The sequence below is a fragment of the Sander lucioperca genome, chromosome 7, assembly GCF_008315115.2.
Source record: "Sander lucioperca isolate FBNREF2018 chromosome 7, SLUC_FBN_1.2, whole genome shotgun sequence".
NCBI classification, from domain to species: domain Eukaryota; kingdom Metazoa; phylum Chordata; class Actinopteri; order Perciformes; family Percidae; genus Sander; species Sander lucioperca.
In genome coordinates, this window is record NC_050179.1 from 31,821,883 (window position 1) to 31,835,090 (window position 13,208).

At 39.7% G+C, this 13,208-nt stretch overlaps 1 protein-coding gene across 5 annotated transcripts in view; it reads left to right on the plus strand.

The window, feature by feature from the left end:
* The window catches only part of nlk2 (nemo-like kinase, type 2), a 97,089-nt gene that overhangs the window by 2,702 nt on the left and 81,179 nt on the right, over positions 1-13,208 (plus strand). The gene's annotated exons all lie outside the window — the stretch shown is intronic.

The following is a 13,208-nucleotide window of genomic DNA, read 5'->3' on the forward strand; positions in this document are numbered from 1 at the left end:
AGGAGGAAATGTCATTCTTATATGAGGCTCCTTTTTCAACTACAAGGTCAATATTGTTTTTTACTAACGACAAAACAATAAATTATCCGTGCATTTATATGGAACTAAGCTTTAGGAGCTTTCCATCTTTACTCTCCTCCCTCGACTATTTTTGACTTGTGAGATGGACGGCGACCGGAAAAACAACAGCTACAGTGAGTTGTTCAAAACCTTTCTTTTTAGTAAACTCTGTGTACACAAACAATGTTCTCAATGCTCGAGTTCATGTGTAGAGACCCTGGTGATACTTCGAGAAAAGTTTCATGTTGTGTCGAGCCTTCTTAGTAAAATAGCTATTTTGATGCTATCATAGAAGTGCCCCTAGCACTCCCATTCAAAAGGCCATTTGACCGAAAAACGAAAATATGGTAAATCTTAAAAGTGGTGTTTCCGTCTTAATTATGCTTTTAAACGAAAGTCTGACAAGGGGACATTCATAAAAAGACCCTAGGTTGCATTTTGGCGAGAGTTACGCTTTAATAAAGAAGTTGTGTTTCTCATGCATAGTTCAGACCAGGCTTATACATCAACTAAGGAGACAGATTACCTGACATCTAAATATAGTCCCATTATTCTTTCTTTATACATTTTCTTGAACTGAAAAATACAACCCTTTAAACTATTCTGTAGAGAATTCCACAGTTTGACAACAACCACTGAAGTATACATCTGCTTAAAAGTAATGGGTGCATACTGATGCTTAAAATGAAAAATCCTTCTATGGTCCTTGTCCTCTGAACTAAAACAAACAACTTTTGTACATTTTCTCGTAATACTCTTTTTACTACTTACTTTTTTGCCTGACCTGTACATAAGTAATAATGCCTGTAACTAGAGCTGGGCAATATATCAATATTATATCGATATCGTGATATGAGAGTAGATTTCGTATTAGATTTTGGATATTGTAATATCGTAATATGGCATAAGTGGTGTCTTTTCCTGGTTTTAAAGGCTGCATTACAGTAAAGTGATGTCATTTTCTGAACTCACCACACTGTTGTAACTGTTCTATTATTTGCCTTTACCCACTTAGTCATTATATCACACTCATCTTCACATTACTGAAGATTATTTATCAAAAATCTCATTGTGTAAATATTTTGTGAAAGCACCAATAGTCAACACTACAATATCGTTGCGGTATCGATATCGAGGTATTTGGTCAAAAATATCGTGATATTTGATTTTCTCCATATCGCCCAGCCCTACCTGTAACTCAACTAATTCTTTGTTTCAATACCTGACTTACTCTTTTGGTGTGTTGAATCCACTTTATGAATAAGTGCTAGTGCTCATCAGGTAGGCATTCAAAATTATTGTTAATATTTTGATATTCTTTGCATTCAGATGTGTTCTTCAATGAAAATCTTCTGATGTTTTTTTCTTCATGCCACTCTATTTTTCACGGCAGTTTTCTTCAATCTTTTGTTTTCTTTAAGTTTTAAATTTCACTTCACAAAGTTCACCAGGGCCCTCATGTATAAATGGAAAGGTTGCGTACGCTGGTTGTCACGCACACGGTGTGATGTAAAAAAATGAACTTGCAGTGAGAATGTGCGGGCCGTCACGCAAACTCATCTATGTCGTCTATGGAAAAAAAAAAATTGTATCTGCTGATAAACCATAAAACTTTGATCATTTTATGTGGATATGTCCACTTCAAAAAGCCAAAATACAAACGGGAAATGCTATTAACTGTTTAATTCGTAGGCTACTTATTAACTTCTGTTAAACATGAGGGTGTGAAATGAATAAAAAATCCACTTAAATACTTTTAGCCACCCTCTATAGGTGACTGAAATGGGCTGGGACCATTCATTGACGTAATCGACGTCATTGATTACAAAAATACGTCGATTGCATAAGGTGCGTCGATGTGTCGGAATAGCGGAAGATGGCAGCGCCCGTAAGCATGGATTTGTCTGAAGAAGCTGCAGCTAAAAAACATTGCCAATGGTCAGCGTGATTTATAGTCCTGCGGAGGTTCTACGCAGAGCTTTCACCGTAGCGGCCTGAAGTTTATACTTGTGCGTAGGGCTGCAACTAACGATTATTTTAATAATCGATTAATCTGTCGATTATTTTTTCGATGAATCGGATAAAAAAACAAACAAACAAAAAAAAAAAGCATTAATTTACATCAACTCAATACATACTTACATACATACTTGTTGTTTTATTAATATTTTTAAAATTAATAGTTGTGTAAAGGTAAGTAACCCAAAGAGCAGATACAGACCACACACACACACACACACACACACACACACACGTTCACTTGAAGCTTATTCATTAAATTATTACCATCACTGTGGTAAGTGTGAGTTAAGTTCATTTGTACACATTTAAACACAGCTTAAGATGACCAAGTGCTATAAAAGAACTTTAAAATGAAATTAAAAAGTACAACACACACAACTATATTTGTCAACAATAACTGATATGGGACAAAGCACAGAATATATACATGATGAAAATTAATGGGCCAAAAACGGCGAGTGAATAAAAACGTGTCTTTAGTCTTGCAAACTATACCACCCCTGCTTTAGGCTACTACTGTTATTAACGAGCTAACGCTAGCTTGTCATGCTTGTCAAGCTGGGTAACGAGTAAACACCACACCAGCACCAGAAGAGCTACTGGAGGGACGTTACGTTCCAAAACGGAACAAAAGTAGGATTGTGAAGTGACTTTACCCTGCTGTTGAACTCCCTTCCTCCTCATCAAGGACTCCAACATGTTTACGTTTTAGGTGCTGAATCATCACCGTGGTGCGCCCGTGTCATGCCGTGTCGCTTTTGCTTATCTTGCAATTAACACGTTTTCGATTTATTTAGTGTGAAATGCTCTCACATGTTGGATGACTTAGGTCGTACTGATTTCTCTGCCTCCGCCATGTGTTTCAGAACAACGTTAAGGGTCTCTCCGGTCTCTCTGTGTTTCCTCTACTCCGCTCTGCTCTTTTTTTCCTTTCAATCCGCGCCGCTCCGCACGGCACTCAACTCAATTGCGTTTATCTCCGCGACTGAGTGGTGTGTCGCGCGACACAACGAATCGATAATGAAATTCGTTGCCAACTTTTTTAATAATCGAATTTTATCGATTTTATCGATTCGTTGTTGCAGCCCTAAAACATTAAGTTAGTTGATTAATTGAGCAACCAGAATCTAACATGTGCACTCAGAACTCCCATTTCAGTTAAAGACCCGAGAACATTTTCACAACTTCCAACTGGTGACAGTAAAGTAAAAAAACAAAGTGGGCAATGTAAAAGGATTCATACAACTTTAGTTATGGTGAGCAATTTTCTAAATCTTTTCAACAGAACTGGGACTGAAAGTGGGTAAGCTATCTTTGTTTGGCAATAAATAGACTTAACGGAGGCCCTTAAGGAGACACTGATTGCTGATCAAATCATTCTGAAAATTAGTAGCACTGTTCATTAATGGCTTAAAATGAGACAAATGAGCATGCACCTGCAACATTTACAAAAAAATGATTAACTTACAGAGCATGTCTTGAAGAAGGCAGAAGAATCATCCGCCAAGATGACAGGCAGTCCCCGAAGACATAGGCACCTGATGTGTGTTGGCTCAGTGGTCTGGAAGATAATGGACACAAGAGTAAAACACATCTTGCTAAGGATAATCACATGTATTTATCAAATAAATTCCAGAAATTCCCCACAATGTTTATGTATAAGAGGACAAAAGGGGAGGAAAATGGAGAGGACAGAAAAGAAAATTAGGATATGAAGAGAGGAAAGGACAAGATTAAGGAAGGGAGATTTGATGGGAAGAAAAGGATAGAGCAGAGAAGAAACAAAAGACATAAAAAGAAAAGCGATGAACAGAGAGAGGAAAGAGAGGTAGTAGACTAATGTAGCTAGTCAAACCCACCTTTGTCTGAAGTAAAGCTCAGCCAAAAGCTCGCTGGGCAGGCCTTTCTTTTTCCTAAAGGAGGTCCATCAGCCTTGGAGAGAAACGGTCAAGTTCATCAAAGAAATTCTCTTGCAGACTTTTCCCCACCACTCTGGCGAACTCGTAACAAACCTGAAACAAAACATAACAAAAACGAACCTTTGAGAGGAGGCATGGCTGTATAAATCAGTGACTGATAACTCACTGCGTAGAGCTGCGGACTCGGGTGTTAGCTATTATTCTAGAATAATACTGAAACCGATGAACTGGTTAAAAAGACGGTTTAGGCAATTTAGCTGACATTAGCTAAGCCAGCAAACAGGTGGCTAACGTTGATGTCCGCCGAACTTGTTAAAACAACGTTTTTGACTAACGTTACTCACAAAAAGCCCCTCCAGTGAGAAAAGTAATTTAGCTAGCTAGCTAACGGATGGCTAAATTAATGTCCATTGACGTCAAACTGATTAACTTCGAATCCTCACAAACAGCCCCGGGAGAGCCTCACTTCCCATATCAAACCCCGTCGGACTAACATTATGTCACATACACACGCTGCCCACATGACCACCTGTCTTAAAGGGGAAGGCTTGGCCGGTAACAATCATGTAAAAGGAGAATGGTGAAAGTTTACTTTTCTATCAAGGAGCAAAAATGTTTTAAAGCCCATGTTGCAGGTTAACCACCACTGTTGATTAATGGGTACATAAAGCACTCAACATATGTATATCATTGTTAAAAATTTCTCCAAATCGTGTTAAAGGACAGTTTTTGTCATTTTTGGTATTAGTGGGTTTTTTAACGCAATTCGGTGATGACGTCACGTTGGGGAGACATGCCTCAGCCTAGTACTAGAACTATGGTGACTGACTGGAATGAGGAAGAGATGTTTTTACTGTCAGTGAATAGCACCGAGTGAAAGTTAAGGTTTTCTTTATATCTAGTGACAGTGATCATGTCGTTAGTTCAGATAAGTACCGGTAAACTTATCTAGGTCTAGAAATAGAAGGCATCATGCTAGCTATGGGCTAACTTGCCAGTCCCACCTGTGAAATCCTCCGACGACGTAAACACATTTTCGATTAGATATCTCACGTTTTGATGGTAGCCTACTAGCTCCAGTAACAACATATTTGCCTAGTGTTTATTTATTACTTGGACGGGGATGCTGTTCGGCTTTTCACAAGTTTAGACAGCTAGCTAACGCTACGCCGACGTTTTGCTAAAGTTAGTGCAACAGCGAGTTTCCTATATCTGCATCCACGTTGTCAACATAAGACATGTGGCGTTAGTGCTCCTTTTGTACCATAATTGTATTGAATGAAATGTTAAGCTTCGCTCCTACGAGATGGGTGGGTTTTTGTTACACACAAAGCTAACTGGCTATAGTTAGCCTGTACGTATGCTAGCGGAATTAGCTAACGTTGCGTAGCCAGCCAGCAACTTCGGCAGTAGTTTCGGCGAGCTAACCACGACAGCAAACACATCCACATGTGTCTCCATTTCAAACATCACTGCAGGTTGACTATTTTTAGCAGCAGAGGTTGATTGTGGGCGACAATACCGTTGTGGTTAGCTCCCCGAAACTACTGCCGATTGCCGAAGTTGCTGGCTGGCTACGCAACGTTAGCTAATTCCGCTAGCATACGTACAGGCTAACTATAGCCAGTTAGCTTTGTGTGTAACGTAACAAAAACCCACCCATCTCGTAGGAGCGAAGCTTAACATTTCATTCAATAAAATTATGGTACAAAAGGAGCACTAAAGCCACATGTCTTATGTTGACAACGTGGATGCAGATATAGGAAACTCTGAAGGCAGTCGTAATATTTACCTAGCAGTCTAGCCTAACGCTGTTGCGCTAATGTTAGCAAACGTCGGCGTAGCTAGCTGTCTAAACTTGTGAAAAGCCGAACAGCATTTTCAAAACAACTTTTTTTTTTGTGCAAATTTTCAAACACAAAACAACAGTGTTTCACTTTCCCTCCAATATTATTATACACATAATAAAGACACATGGACTCGGTCGAGACCAAAAGCCATATTTTGCAAGACCAGTGGCACAGACCGAGACCATAGACAGTGAGCAGTGAACCGAGACGAGGCTTTCGTCTGTCGTCTTCCCAACGTGACGTAATGCAATGCATTGTGGGGGAAAAGAGAATCATTGCAAACCGCTGTAAAATAGTACTACTTTTTCGTAATTTATTCCGTTTTGTGATATCCATTGTATTTGATGTTGTTGGGTAACAGTTTAAATGTTTATTACCAACAAACAAATTGTGCAAATTTGTTAGAAAATAAACCCTGCAAGATGGGCTTTAAGGTCAACATCGCAACGTCCTGCGATGTGACTATCGTGCATGTGCACATGTAGATGATGAAACAAAATATCGTGCAGCCCTAGACTGGAGCCCTGTGTTTCATTTATTTTCCTTGCCCCACACTAATGCAAAAATACATTTGCCAGTGATTATCTTAACTGCATATTACTAAATCCATGTCATAGCCATTTTAAGTTGTATGTCAAGTACTTAAGTAAAAATACTGATACTCCAAAGTTCAGTTAAAAAATCTTTAGAATAATATGCAAATGAATCGTTAGATTAATCGAGTAATCGAAAAAAATAATCGTTAGATTAATCAATGACAAAAATAATTGTTAGGGACAGCCCTAGTTGGGTAGGCAAACTCGCATGTGATGTGTAATTGATCCCCTGCATGATGTGTAAATAAGTGAACAAGGTGTAGGAAATGAACCCGACCTGGTCCACCAAACATTGGGCCGTTTGGATGTCATAAACTGAGTGTGAAAAAGTGGTAGACTTGGCATATAATTTCAACCAGTTCTTTTAATGATACTTATGTTATTTAGAACATCGTTAATTTTTCAGATTCGTCAAGTCTTGCATTTTGTCGACTGATCGGCCCCCCGTCGGCGCATTACAAATGTTTAGGCGAAGAGTGGTACTGCAGCACGAGAGACAGCAAGAGGCTTTAAAAAACAACAACCCACAAATGATAATAAATTCAGATGTTCTGTGAGAAGTTGATGAGGTATAAATTGCTAACATCAGGAAGACACCCAATAACTGTAGAAAGCACTGTGTTGTGTCAAAGGTGTTTGTAAAGATCAGTTTGACTGCTTTGTAGTGTTATCATGTTGTATTGAACTTTTTCATATGAGGCGCCATCTGGTGAGGACTCGCTCTGTTGAACTGTGCATGTTACGGTAGTTACCTGCTTAAAACTAAAGCTACAAAGTTGTTTAAAAATTGTCAAATCTGATGAAGAATGGAAGAAAAAAACGCAGGCCATCTGGGACATTATTCACGATAACCTTACATACGATACATACAAGTCAAATGCTCTCTCACACATACACACACCACTGAAATGCTTGTATTTCACTTTTAATAGCGTCTATGAGAGCCTATCAGTAGTGTGTGTGAGAGCGTTTCAATAGTGTATATGAGAGCATTTTATTAGTGTGTATGATTGCATTTCATTAGTGTGTATGAAAGTATGTCAGTATTGTGTATGAAAGCATTTCAGTATTGTGTGTGTGAGGGGGATTTCACTTGAACAGGAAGACTTTCCCTTGAACAGGAAGGCGTTTCAGTGTAACCGTAAGGTGGCTGGAAAAAGAAAGGGAACATGCCCTGAGAATCAAACCTTAGTCTCATCCACTTTAAGGACAATGGTGTTACCCACTGAGCTATCCCGCTATATTGCAGGATTCAGGCAATTTTGCGATGAATATACCTAATTTAAATATTGATTTTCTTCTATCTGCACCCTGAGCCCTGCTTGTCGTATACCTCAACAGGATATTTGAAGGTTTGGAAAACGAGACACAAGCAGGACACAAGCAGATATAACAAAATATATAGTTAAATAAGGATTAAAATGTGGTTAATTGATTGCAAAATTGCCATGAATCTGACTCATGAGGGAGACTGATGTTTCGCTTCCTTTTTCCTCTCGCACACACACTACTGAAATGCTATATGAAAGTTTCAGTAGTGTGAGGTTTCAGTAAGGGATGTCACGATACCAAAAATCTAGTATTCAGTACTGATACCAACAAAAGTACACAATACTCGATACTAAAGGAAGAAAATAATCATACATAGCATTAATTCCTTTAATTAAACATTTTGGCGTGGGGGGAGGGCAGCGTTATGTCACTCTTTCAGTGCTTTCTTTTAGTTTCAACTTTCTGTTATGGTGTGGAGTGGAGGGGGCAAGGACAGCATGATTTACAAAAACAAAAACGTCAGTCTTCTGGACCCCACAGCCCGTTGCTTTGAAGCCTGGCATCACCACACAACCAGCGTACGGTACCGTCTTTCATGAGTTGACCTGGAACTCCCAGACAGCAAGCATGTTTATGGTAATTACGTCTGTTTCTCTCTGCCATTGTTTTTCACAAAGAACCGGTATGGTGCTAAAACAGTCTCGTAAGTATTTGCAACTTGTAAAACACAATTCACAAATGAATACAGAGTGATTTGTATTCGTAAATCTGTGTTGTATCTGTGCCTCTATCCACCGTCTCTGAAACATTTGACAAAGCTTCTTCATGTAGTTTAACAGCGATTGGCATACTGGAGAGTGCTGGGATCGTCACTTGAGACACAAATTGTAATGTGACAACAACGGCACGGAAAAACAGTTTCAAAAGTACCCACACATATAGGAGCTTTACAAATATATTCACATTGAAAAATACTAAGTTCAATGATGAAATACGAGTTACAAATTAGACGCACGGACACAGCTACTAGGTTAGGTTAATAACAAGCATTTCTGGGACACGGATGCACACAAATGGGAAAGAGAGAGGAGAGAGCAGCTTAGTGTGTCGAAGGAAGGAAGTCCACCCGGAAGTCTAGAACTATAACAGCATAACTAAGAGAGACAGGTTAAGGAGAGGAGCCTGGTCGGGCTAGAACTCTTCCCAACCGGATCGGGCTGTACTGGCCTGCCTCCCTCTACTTTGATTATATTATTGATTATATGGTAGATGAATCTGACGACTGTGAAGAGAAGCAGGTGGGCCGGGCTAGGCGGACGCTGCAACTCCTCACTCCCTAACTATAAGCTTTATCAAAGAGGAGGGTTATTCTTAAATGTGGTGACAGCATCTGCCCCCGAACCCAGACTGGGAGCTGGTTCCACAGAGAGGAGCCTGGTAGCTGAAGGCTCTGACTCCCATCCTACTTTTAGAGACTCTAGGAACCACAAGTAGCTCTGAATTCTGGGAGCGTAGTGCTCTAGTGGGACAGTAAGGTGCTAGACCATTTAGAGCTTTGTAGGAGAAGGATTTTAAATTCAATCCTGGATTTTACAGGAAGCCAATGCTATTACAGGAGAAATATGATCTCTTTTCTTAGTTTTTGTCAGAACACGCGCTGCAGCATTCTGGATCAGCTGGAGAGTCTTAAGGGACTTATTTGAGCAACCTGATAGTAAGGAATTACAGTAGTCCAGCCTGGAAGTAACTAGTTTTTCAGCATCGTTTTGAGACCGGATGTTCCTAATTTTGGCAATGTTACAAAGATGAAAAAAGGCTGTTCTTGAGGTTTGTTTTAGATGGGCGTTAAAGGATATATCCTGATCAAAAATAACTCCTAGATTTCTGATAGTAGTGCTGGAGGCCAGGGCAATGCCATCCAGGCTAGCTATATCTTTAGATAATGAAGTTTGGAGGTGTTTGGGGCCCAGCACAATAACTTCGGTTTTGTTTGAATTTAACATCAGAAAATTGTAGGTCATCCAGGATTTTATATCTTTAATGCATGCTTGAAGTTTAGCTAACTGACTGGTTTTGTCTGGCTTGAAAGTTAATTGAGTGTTTCCTAATAATATTGCCTAGAGGAAGCACATATAAGGAGAATAGAATTGGTCCAAGCACTGAGCCTTGTGGAACGCCATGGCTAACTTTAGCGTACTTGGAGGATTTATCATTAACATTAACAAACTGGGATCGATCAGGGAAATAGGACTTAAACCAACTTAGTGCGATTCCTTTAATGCCAGCTAAATGTTCCAATCTCTGCAACAGAATGATATGGTCAATAGTGTTGAATGCAGCACTAAGATCTAATAACACAAGTATGGAGACAAGTCCTTTGTCAGCAGCAGTTAGAAGGTCGTTAGTAATTTTCACTAGTGTCGTCTCTGTGCTATGATGCTTTCTAAATCCTGACTGCAAGTCCTCAAATAAACTATTGCTATGTAGAAAATCACATAACTGATTAGCGACTACCTTCTCAAGGATCTTGGAGAGAAAGGGAAGGTTAGATATCAGTCTATAGTTGGCTAAGACTTCAGGATCGAGGGTGGGTTTTTTCAGAAGATGTTTTATCACAGCTACTTTAAATGCCTGCGGTACATAACCTGTTAAAAGACATATTGATAATATCTAGTAATGAAGTGTTAACCACGGGTAACGCTTCTTTAAGTAACTTCGTTGGGATGGGGTCTAAGAAACAGGTAGATGGCTTAGCTGAAGAGACTTTTAACATGAATTGTTAAAGGTCTATAGGATAAAAGAATGACAAGACCTGACATATACTTAGACTGCTAAGTATATGTCAGGTCTTGTCATTCTTTCTAGTAGTCCTGCGTTTAAAGGTGAACCTTTAGAAGTTGAGGGAAAAAGGTGATGAATTTTATCTCCATTGTTTTAATTTTATCATTAAAGAACCTCAAAGTCATCACTACTCAGAGCTATAGGAATAGATGGTTCAATAGAGCTGTGACTCTCTGTCTCAGCCTGGCTACAGTACTGAAAAGAAACCTTGGGTTGTTCTTATTTCCTTCTGTTAGTGATGAGTAATAGTCTGATCTGGCATTTCTGAGGGCCTTCCTATACGTTTTCAGACTGTCTTGCCAATCTAAACAAGATTCTTCCAGTTTGGTGGAACACCATTTACTTTCAAGTTTTCGCGAGATTTGTTTTAATTTGCGAGTTTGGGAGTTATACCAAGGTGCTAGTTTCCTTTGCTTCGTCATCTTCTTTTTGAGGGGAGCAACAGAGTCTAAAGTCGTCCGTAGGTAGGCCGTAGCACCGTCTACAAATTTATCAATTTGGGGCCCCCCCCCAAATTGATAAATTGATTGGGGGGACTAAAGTTAACATAAAGGTCCTCTGTTATATTAAGGCATGACATTGAGTTAAATGCTGTTGGAATATCTTCCTTAAATTTAGCTATAGCACTGTCAGATAGGTATCTAGTGTAGAAGCTTTTATCTAATTTTGTATAGTCGGGTAGTAAGAATTTGAAAGTTATTAAAAAATGGTCTGATAATACAGGATTCTGCGGAAATATTATTAAATCCTCAATTTCAATGCCATATGCCAGCACAAGGTCGAGGGTATGGTTAAAACAGTGCGTGGCCTTATGCACACTCTGACTAAAACCAATTGAATCTAGTAATGAGTTGAAAGCAGTACTAAGGCTTAGGGCTGCTCCCTCTTAGTCGATTATTCGACTAATCGGTCGTTTTGGTCTTAGTTAACTAAGATTTCTTTAGTCGATTAGTCATGTTTTATGCTTTTTTCATGCTGAATGACTTATTTCCAAGAAATGTACGAGCACATCTCTGGTAAACACAAGAAATTAAAGTAGTGCTTTTGCATGACTCTTTGCGGAGAAACTCAGATTTACAGATCTGTCGATTAAATCAACTAATCGATTAGTCGATACAATTGAATGAGTGTTAGTCAACTAAGAATTTATTCAATCGAGCACAGCCCTACGAAGGCTATTGCTGTCAATGTCCACATGGATATTAAAATCACCTACAATAAGTACTTTGTCTGACTTAAGGACTACACATGATAAAAACTCTGAGAATTCAGATACAAATTCAGAATACGGACCTGGAGCTCGGTAAATAACGAATATAATTGGCTGTAATGTTTTCCGTGTTGGATGTTGAATATTAAGAACAAGGCTTTCAAACGAGTTATAATTTAGTTTAGGTTTAGGATTAATTAACAGGCTTGAGTCAAATATGGCTGCAACTCCCCCTCCTCGACCTGAGCCTCTGGGAATTTGAGTATTATTATGACTGGGAGGAGTGGCTTCATTTAGACTAACATATTCTTCATGGCCCAGCCAGGTTTCGGTAAGACAGAATAAATCAATTTGATTATCTGATATCAAATCGTTTACCAATATTGCTTTAGAAGACAGAGATCTAATATTTAATAGTCCACATCTAATTTTCCTATTCTGTTCTATCATTGCAGTGGTTGTTTTAATTCCAATTAGGTTGTTAAGTATAGCTCCTCTTTTGTTTACCTTTGATTTAACCGATCTGAGTCGGGGGACAGACACCGTGGTTATTAGACTATGAGTGGGCGACTGCTCCAACGGAAACACAGAGGAGTGCATTGCACTGCACCTCTGATTACTAATATCAAACTTGAGTTGTCATGGTCTATTAATAGACTCTGTCAGATTTTTTTATATGAGAGCGGCTCCGTCCCAAATGGGATGAATGTCGTCTCTCTCAATCAGACCAGGCTTTCCCCAGAACGCCCTCCAGTTATTCACATAGCCCACATCAATAGCTGGGCACCATTCCGACAACCAGCGGTTGAAGGATGACATGCGGCTGTACATTTCATCACTGATCAGGTTTGGCAGGGGTCCAGAGAAAACCACTGAGTCTGACATTGTCTTTGCATATGCACAAAGTGATTCAACATTCATTTTAGTGATCTCCGATTTACGTAATCGGGTATCATTACCACCTAGGTGAAGTAAGCTCTTACTGTATTTACGGTTATTTTCAGCATCATCATACATCGCCCGCTCTGGCCCCAGGGACGCACATGACCGCAGCCGCTGGAGCACATATCTCAGTATAGAGTTGGCTTTTCAGCGGGTGTATCACTGAGTAGGGAGAAGCTGTTAGAAATGCTGTTAGAGATGCTCCGGTTTAGAGCGAGCGCAGCCATGTGCACTCCCTGGTTTAGAACTAACGCTACGCTTCCCTTGGACAGTCACCCACTTGCCCGGCTGCTCGCGGTCTGCCGGGGGACTGCTAACAGAAGCTACAGTATGTTGGCCCACCCCAGCTACGGGGCGCTGGCTAGCTACGGAAGCATACGATTTTGATTCCATGGTGCGGAGCCGTGCCTCTAACTCACTAAGCCTCGCCTCCAGAGCAACGAATAAACTACATTTATTACATGTATCATTATTACTAAAGGAGGCAGAGGAATAG